The sequence below is a fragment of the Coffea arabica genome, chromosome 9c (genome assembly GCF_036785885.1).
Source record: "Coffea arabica cultivar ET-39 chromosome 9c, Coffea Arabica ET-39 HiFi, whole genome shotgun sequence".
In the NCBI taxonomy this organism is placed as follows: domain Eukaryota; kingdom Viridiplantae; phylum Streptophyta; class Magnoliopsida; order Gentianales; family Rubiaceae; genus Coffea; species Coffea arabica.
Genome location: NC_092326.1, coordinates 34,755,914 through 34,765,460, shown reverse-complemented (window position 1 = coordinate 34,765,460; position 9,547 = coordinate 34,755,914). Strand labels below are relative to the sequence as shown.

The following is a 9,547-nucleotide window of genomic DNA, read 5'->3' as shown; positions in this document are numbered from 1 at the left end:
TACAGCTTGCTAAGTTCTTCCTCTGGAATTAGAGTAAAAGCGGACATGGCCTTAGCATCTGCAGTCCCATCTTCAACCATTTCTTTAAGCCTTTTGTAAGCCAAGGTGACTGACCAGTAAGTTCTTCCTTGATGATCAACATAAACTGCATCAAGGTACCCTTTGCTCCTTCTTGGTCGATACTGAATGGTCCAACCTGCTTCCTTGAGAATGCGGATGATTTGATTTCTTAGCAACTTTTTTTCTGCGTTGCGTCCCACTACGCCTTCATTCTCGTGATTGCTTTTCTCCACCTGGAGTTCGAGCATGCTAGGTTCCACAGTTAACTCGTTTTCATGATCTCTTGTATTTCCTTCTCCGCGAGTCTGCTTCACACTACCAGTTGAGCCTATTGTCCTGGACCTCAACATCTTCGACGGCCTAGCTTCCACAGCCAACTTTTCAGCCCTGTTTCCACCATCTTCACTAACCCCATTGCCACTAGGATTTTCCAATATCATCCTTTTCCGTCCTTTGCGGCCCTTGCCGATTTCCTGCTTGCTTTCACTGGTAATGAAGCCAAGATCAACACCCATATCTCCACCTATATCAGTATCTCTACCATCTTCCAAAGCTTCATGCGTACTCCCATCCTCCCCATTTTTTGCAACTTTTGGACTCCCCGCCGTAAGGAACTCCAGTTTCGTACCCTTATCAGCAGGACCCCCACTCACACCAACACTTACAACTCCAACGTGGGCAGCATTGGTACCACATGGCAAAGGTTTAGACTCACTCACTTGCTCAGTGATTAAACCCCCACGGGTTGAAGGAAAATGAGACTCAGGCTTCCTCATAGAATCCTCAGAATATTCACCACTATTGCTTTTTGAATTGTTTTCTTCCTTCCATTCGACCCTCTTTCCTTGTCCAACGTCATCAGCAACAGCATTGGTTGCATCTCCAGGTTGTTTGTTTGAATCAAGCATTTCCCTTTCCCCTTTCTGCCGAACATTTGATCTCAAACCCTCCCACATCTCCTTCACGAAACCCTACAAAAGCAAAATTGCACATAAAATCCAAAAGGGTTTTAAAAAAATTAAAACCAAAAAGCAAAAATAAAAACAAGTTAGAAAGATGGAAATTGAAAACACTATACTAACATTTTCTAGCAATTCCAATTAAAAACTTCAAGATTTTCTAACTCCTAACAAAAAATTTTGGATTACACTAAATTTCCAACCTAAAAAGAGACATAAATCATAAATGTACTGGGGAATCAATTAAAATTTACGCAAAAAAGAATCGAATTTATACCCAAAAACTTACCAATGAAGCAAAGTTCCCCATAAAAATCAATCAAGACTGAAGGCCTTCTCCTAAAAAGATCAACGTTTCGATAACCAACTGTGCTTAGAAGTTTAAGAGAAAAAAAATTAAAACATCAAAAAAGGAATTTAGTTTTTGGAAGGTTGAAAATAAAGGGTTGTTGGGAACTGGGGAATTGGAGTTCAGAAGGACAAGAAATGGGTGATGTAGTACGTATGGGTTCGAGGTTAAGGAGATGAAATTACTATTTAGGACGTCGTGTATTTGTCGAGCAGTCCTTAGATTGGTGTACCATTTAGGAGAGTTGGAGAATAACAGATAAGGCTAATTAAGATGATTCACCAGGGTTACTTTATCTTTAGGATGACGTATACGTCCAAATTTACACATGTATGAAATTTTGAATTTGTGTCAAAGCTTGTCTGTATATTTCCGTTTAAAAATTTAAAGAGAAAATCTAGGATCATATGGAAATTAATTAAATATAGATTTTTCAACACTAATGTATGTATGGTAAGTCAATAACCTAGATATGAGAAATTACTTCAAACCATTTTTTAAATTTTCTTTCCATTTTTGGATAGTCAATTTGAACAAAAAAATTTTTTTGGCTTGAACAGTAATTAATCAGTCCAAACCTAAGGAATTCATGACTCTCTGTTATTAGCACATAATTTGGTATCAAGCGTGGATTTATGTTAACCAAAAACGCACTAAAAGCCTATTAATAGACTTTGTGATTGCCAATTTTTTATTATTGAGTAAGGTATTACCTAATTAATCACTGAATCAAGGCCTTCTCCTAAAAAAATCAATCCTTTGATGACCAATTACGTTTAGAAAATTCAGAGAAAAAAATTAAAACATCAAAAGTGTTTTAGTTTTTAGAAGGTTGAAAATAAAGGGTTGTTGGGAACTGGGGAATTGGAGTTCAGAAGGACAAGAAATGGGTGTTGTAGTACATATGGGTTCGAGGTTGAGGAGATGAAATTACTATTTAGGACATCGTGTATTTGTCGAGGAGTCCTTGGACTGGTGTACAATTTTGGGAAAATGGAGAATAATTGATAAGGCTAATTAAGATGGTTCACCATGGTTACTTTTTCTTTAGGATGTCATATACGTCCAAATCTACGCATGTATGAAATTTTGAATTTGTGTCAAAGCTTATCTTTATGTTTCTATTTAAAAATTTAAAGACAAAATCTAGGATCATATGGAAATTGAGTAAAATAGTTTTTTTAACACTAATGAATGTATGGTAAGTCAATAACCTGGATATGAGAAATTACTTCAAACCATTTTTTAATTTTCTTTCCATTTTTGGATAGTCAGTTTGAACAAAAAAATAATTTTTTTGGCCTAAGCAATAATTAATCAGTCCAATCCTAAGGAATTCATGACTCTTTATTATTAGCACATAAATTGGTATCAAGCGTAGATTTATGTTAACCAAAATGCACTAAAAGTGGGTTAATAGACTTTGTTATTGCTAATTTTTTATTATTTAGTACAACATTGCTTAATTAATCACTAAATCAAGGCCTTCTCCTAAAAAAGTCAATCCTTCGATGACGTTTAGAAAATTTAGAGAAAAAAATTAAAACATCAAAAAGAGTTTTATCTTTTGGAAGGTTGAAATAAACGGTTGTTGGGAACTGGAGAATTAGAGTTCAGAAGGACAAGAAATGGGTGTTGTAGTAAATATGGGTCTGACATTAAGAAGATGAAATTACTATTTAGGACGTCATATGTTTGTCGAGCAGTCCTTGGACTGGTTTACAATTTAGGGAAGATGGAGAATAACAGATAAGGTTAATTAAGATGATTCATCAGGGTTGCTTTATCTTTAGGACGTCGTATATAAGCCTGTCAATGAGACTATATGAGTCGGGCTTTAATAAATTCAGACTCAGCTCATTTAACTTGTAACACTTTGGGTTTCGGGCTGTCAGTTTCGGGTTAATAAATGTGATGATCATACTCAACTCACAAAATATTTGGATTTTGAATTTTATTTGGATTTGGCTCAAACTCACTTATTACTCCTCAATTTTCTTAATATAATAACTACAACTATTGAGTTGTAAAACTAATTTAACATTCACAGGACTACAACATTAAAACTAAATCTCTCCGTGCTCCCGTGTTACTAAATCTCTCCTTTCGTGATTTCATCATTCACGGTCACTGGAACGTGCACTTGTTGGCTCAAATGCTTCCACCAGATGTTATCCCAACTGTTCTGCGTACATCGGCCCTGATGGAGCAGCAGGCGGACGAGGTGGTGTGGATGCCCACACAATCTAGCCATTTTTCCTTGGCAACGGCCTTCCACGAGGTACGTCAAGTAAGCAACATTTCTCTTATGTTTTCTAGGGTCTGGCAAGCCCCAACTCAGGCAAAAGTATCATTTTTCATGGTTCGACTTCTATTGGGACGCCTTCCTTTGGATGACATGCTCCATACTTTTGGAGTTCACGGTCCTTCGAAATGTGTGCGTTGTCCTTGCCCGTCGGTAGAATCGCTTGAATGTGTTTTCTCAACAAGTCACATAGCTAAAATGTTTAGGCATACTTTGGAGGGTTGTACAGCATTAGTTTAGGCTCATTAGTGCGGGGGTCACCTGGTCTCTTGGTGGCTCGCCTCTCCTATTTCTGAGAGGCAGCGAGTCATTTATTACATTCTCCCAAGCCTTGTATGTTGGCATCTTTGGAAGGCAAGGAATAGAGCCATTTTTGAAGCCATCAAGTCTCAATCCACTTCTATCTGCGAGGACATCTTTTTGGATACTAAGTTGTTGCTTGGGGGTTAGTTTAAGGAGCAGATTGGGGCTAGGACATTTATGCAGTTGTATGACTGGTCGCGTCAATCTGGCCGGAGGTTTGGTTTCAAATTGATTTGCTGGAAATCTGTTGAAGGGGGGAGTTCACTTTGAACACCGATGGTTACTCCAAGAGAAATCCTGGGAACTGTGGTGGTGGTGGAGTCGTTCGGGACGTGGCCGGGCAGCCATTGGAGGGTTTTTCAGCATTCTTTGGAGAGGCGACTAGTCTCCAGGTAGAGGCATTGGCTCTGTTGATGGGCCTTAGGATATATGTTCAGAGAGGAATAACAAATATTAGCGCTCAGGTAGACTCTCTGCTTTTGGTAGGGATTCTCCAACGTCGATTGCACTGCCCGTGATGGATCCGGAGGGAGGTCCAGCACATATGGAAGTTCATTGATGATCCACCTCATTTCTCCCATTGCTTTAGGGAGGCCAGCCAGGTTGCGGATATTCTGGCTAATGTTGGAGTTGCGCATCCTAACCAGGCTATCAAAATGTATGAGTATTGGAGTGATTGGCTGCGCTTGGTTCATGGGAGTCTTCGCCTAGATAGCATGAAGGTGCCTTCCGTTGGGAAGGTGCATCAATTCTAAGTCTTGAACTTGCTCTTGCTGGGCCCCTGTATCTCAGTTTATTATGAATAAAAATGGGGGTGGCGTCCCTCCCCAAAAACGGGGTTAGCCAGAAAAAAAAAGTACATAAAACATAGTAATAAACCATATACTGATCTGCTTCTTCTTGCGGCTTCAGTAAACCCAGAACTAAAATGTATATAATTTTTTTAAAAAAAGGCTAATGGGCAGCTCTCGTTTACAGTATGAAAAGAGACAACACTTACCAGACAACACGTGTGGTGATTTTCGGTGGAGACCAGGGAGCAAAGATTATCTGGAGTAACTGGTTTTACTGCTGGCTGTGGGTAGTGGCTGTGGCCCGTGGGTAGCGGAGAAACCTCTGGCTGTGGGTTGCGGCTGTGGGAAGCAGTGAAGAGGCAGAGCTGTTGGTTGCGTCTGTGGGTTGCGGCTGAGAGGGAAGTTGAGGAAGGTTGCGAGTTTTGGGGTACAGTGAAGAGCCAGAGGCGGAGGAGAAAAATGAAAGATGCATCGAACCCTAGTCCAAATTTGTATATTTGATTGCTAAATTGACAAAAATGCCCTTACTTATCGAGCTCAGTTGAGCTACTCGATAAACAAGGAAATTCGAGTTTACTCGGCTCAATAACTAAACGAGTATATTTCGAGCTCGAACTCGACTCGTTAACTGAAATTAACGAGCTGAGCTCGAGGCTTAACGAGCCGAGCTCCAACGAGCTTTTGAGCTGCTCGTTTGGCTTAACAGCTCTACTTGTTCCTAGTTTGACAAGAAAATTATGTTTGCAGACAAGATTAGGTGACTACAATTCGTACAAGCCAAAAATAAAAAACAAGTATAAACACAAAACCCTAATTTCCCTTACTCTGTACTTGGCACATCGACAAAACCTTCTTTCTGGGTTCATGGCAGTCCATGATGTCATCATCAATGTTTGCTTTCCACAATCACAAAATTGCCTCACCATTTCTCTTTGTTTGTTGAACCATGCGTTGGGTTCTCCTTTTCTTCTTCCTGCCTTGTGGATAGCAGAATGACAACTTGGGTCTCTCAGCATACCGACCTGAAAGTGCCATTTTATGATTTGGATCGGGTCTATATTATCCATCTGAAGTGGGTTGCATGGAGGGAAACTTTCCCTCCATATTTCACCAGCTTTTTTTAATTTATATATGTGATTTTTTTGTGAATTTTCAGTGTTGCCCTCGGTCAAAGGCTGGTGGTTGCCACGCTCTTCGACCACCAATGGCATTCAGGATTCTGTCAACAATTTTTCTTAACTGGGAGCAATTCATAAGTCTAGGGACTTAAGTGTCCCATTTTGAAGTTTAGAGACTAAAATGGGTTATCGTCCATAGTTTGAGGGGACAAAGTGGAATTAACCCTTTTTAAAAAAAAAATGAAGTGGACCTTAAAATGGTAAAACAAACAATTCAACCTGAACTCATAGAAATTGACTAAAAATTATCCGAATTTGAAGTAAAATTCATATTCCTGCACTATATTTGCTTGCCAGACTACATTCGCCATGCTTATTAATCCAATCCTGCTTTTGCCTCTTTTTTAAGAAATTTCTTTTCTCTGCAAAACTGAACGAAGTGTAGCAGGATCATAAGGAGGAGACATAGTACATGGAAGCACCCCAGAGGGACCAGCAGCAAAAAAATCCATCATGTACTTCTTAATGAATCCCTCCGCTGGGCAGGCCATAGACTCTGAACACAGTTCTACAGCTTGTCGAGGAACAGTTGGCTTGTAATCATGGTTCAAAGTCGTGGTCGCGGTTGCGGTCGCAGCATGGATGGTTCCATATCGGTCTCGGCATATCGATCGCAGTTTCGGCGTGACGCAAATTTTTAAAATATTTAATATTCTAAAACTTGTAAAAAATATATGATAAAAATATAATTAAAAATTAACAAAAATAATAAAATTTCGAGCTGATTCGGGATGACTCGGGACGATTCGGGCGACTCGACCATTTCTATCCATCTTGAAGACGTTTCGGCCGAGTTTTCGGCGATTCAGTATCTCGGAGTCATCTTGTCCCGATGTCGGATCGAGAAGTCCTGTTCCAGTGACGACTCGGCAGAGTCGTCTCGGTCTCGGCGGAGTCTTTGAACCATACTTGTAATAGATGGTCACTGTTTTCTTTGATCACAAGCTAATCTAATGATTAATTTAGGACAAGGCAAGGTTCTCTGATGCAGCAGATGATGATTAAAAAGATGACTACATAAAGGAAGATGATGACACGAGGGACGAGGACGAAGACCACGATGAAGATGATGGTGAAGATGACCAACAGGACGAGGAAGATGAAGATGGTTTAGATACAGAAACCAAGAAAGGAAAAATTCGACGGGTCACACATGATTTTCACTTGGTAGAAGGAAACATGGGACATGACATGGAGGATTGTCTAGTAGCAGAAGGAAGGAAAATCAATGGTCATCAATTAGGCCTTTATGCAATTTTTGATGGTCACGCTGATCGTGAGGTTGCTGAATATTTGCATAACCATCTTTTTGACAATATCTTGAATGAGGTATTCATATACTGAAATAGGCGTAATAAAGTTAATTAATGAAGAAAGTGTAACTTTGAACTATAAAAATATTGCACAGGTTGTGACTTTATTAGGGACAGATTATGACTAGTTTTCATATGTCTAACGTTCTTCTATATCTTCATACCTATATTTCAAGTATTTTCACCTCTGATTCTATAACACATTTTTGCGAGTTTTTTAAAATTCCAAGCGATTCAAAGCAACAATTAAAAAGTTCTATACATATATGTAAGTTTCAGAAGTTGCAATGTCTGTGTTGCTACTGGATTCTATGCCTTGCACAATATATATTATCTACGTTTTGTTACAGGATTGGGCACATAATGTAGAGTTCAAAATTATTCCTCTATAATAAATAATCCTCCTGGAGCACTCTTTCCAGAAAATTTTCCTTGACATAATTGTGACAATGCTTCATTTCTTAATTATAATCTCGATCTAATCAGCCTACTGTGTGTTGATTTGTAGCCTGATTTCTGGAAAAAATCCAATTTCATCTGTCAAGAAGGCTTGTAAAGAAACTGATGATGATATCTTAGAGAATGTGGTTGGATTTTGAGGAGGATCAACGGCAGTAACTGCAATACTGGTCGATGGGAGGAAGCTTGTGGTAGCAAATGTGGGAGATTCTCGTGCTGTGCTATGCAGGAATGGTAAAGCTAAACAAATTACAGTTGATCATGATCCTAAGAGGGAAAAAAGACTGGTCGAGAGCAAAGGTGGATTTGTGTCACAAAAGCAAGGTTGGTGTCTTTTTTTAAGACCCTTTAGCACATTCGACTGATTCAATAAACTCAAAAAAAAAGGGTTAAATTAACTTGTGTTAGACTTCTGTGTATAAATATATTTTTGAAGCACAGAATGATCTTCCTTCCATTTATTTTTTACTGCAATATACCAAATTTTACGTTTTGTCTATGCAATAAAAAAGTGAAGAAACTGCCCAGCTGTTAATTGTACTTGGATATCATTTATTGCAAAGAGCTGAGGTTCTTGCTTAATCAAATTACTTTGGCATTAAAACAACAGTAAATGGAATGTTGCATTTGAATCTGAGGCTTTACCATAGATTGTTCTTTCGCTGAATTTAGGTTTCTTTCTTCTTCTTTTTTTTTAATATTTAGAGCAGCTGAATTTAGATTAAGAAGAACTATACTATCCAAACAGGCAATGTTTCACGCGTTGATGGCCAGCTTGCAATGACTAGAGCATTTGGAGATGGGAGACTGAAAAATCACATTACAGCTGAGCCTGATGTGTTTATTGAGAAGATTGAAGAAGATGTTGAGTTCATAATCTTGGCAAGTGATGGCCTCTGGAAGGTACTAAACATGAGCTAATTGTAATTCTTGTATATATTGTTTGTTTGTTTTTTTAATTAGGTAATTCTTGTATATATTGTTATCATTACTTTTCTTGTCACCTTGTTCTTTATAAATGATGCTTTGGGGATGTACAGTTTCTAGTATTAGCATCTTGAAAATTAATGATGACAAAAAAGCCATACAGGATTTCTTAACCACGTGAGATCTAAAGATGTCCAATCCGAATCATGTCACACTCAGTTTACCCCTTGTGGTTATAAACAAAAAATGAGCTGCTACAGAATCTGATTGAGTCCAAACATGCCCAAATAAGTACGTGGTAACTTGAATATTCTTCTGAAATTGAGGATGTTCTAGCTAATTTTTTTAGAATTTCTAGCACCCCTCTTGCTGCCTTTGATGTAAACTACTCAAGTTTTGTTACCGTTGACAAATGGATTTCATTCCTGATATTCCGGTTTCTGCGCTGCAGGTGATGTCTAACCAGGAGGCCTCTGGTTGCATCAGAGAAGTCAAAGATGGCTGAGAAGCAGCCAAGGAACTGGTCGAAGCAGCACTTGAAAGGGGAAGTCGAGATGACATTTCATCTATTGTCGTGATGTTTGTAGGAGTCCATAATTTCTGGTTGGACTCTAGCAGCTTGTAACATCCCATATGCTATATTAGTTGCTAGCATTTCTCCTTGAGCCAGTTTAAAATGTGCAACTTTCATGTTGTTGACAGGCTCGTACTCCTAGTCATGTACCAAATTCTTATAGCTAATCCAAGCAAAGAATTCAACTTTAGAAAAGATAAACAGATACCTTTATTGTTTCGGGACAGAAGCTACGTTATCTACTGACAACATCAAAGCTTTTATATCAGCCGCATTGCTCACAGAGAAAAGGATATATACATCTAATATCCAAGCAGCAAGAAGAG

At 38.7% G+C, this 9,547-nt stretch overlaps 1 pseudogene; it reads left to right on the top strand.

Moving 5' to 3' along the window:
• The first annotated feature begins 3,523 nt into the window (after positions 1 to 3,523).
• Positions 3,524 to 9,272, top strand: LOC113708221 (probable protein phosphatase 2C 39; annotated as a pseudogene).
• The last annotated feature ends 275 nt before the right edge of the window (positions 9,273 to 9,547 follow it).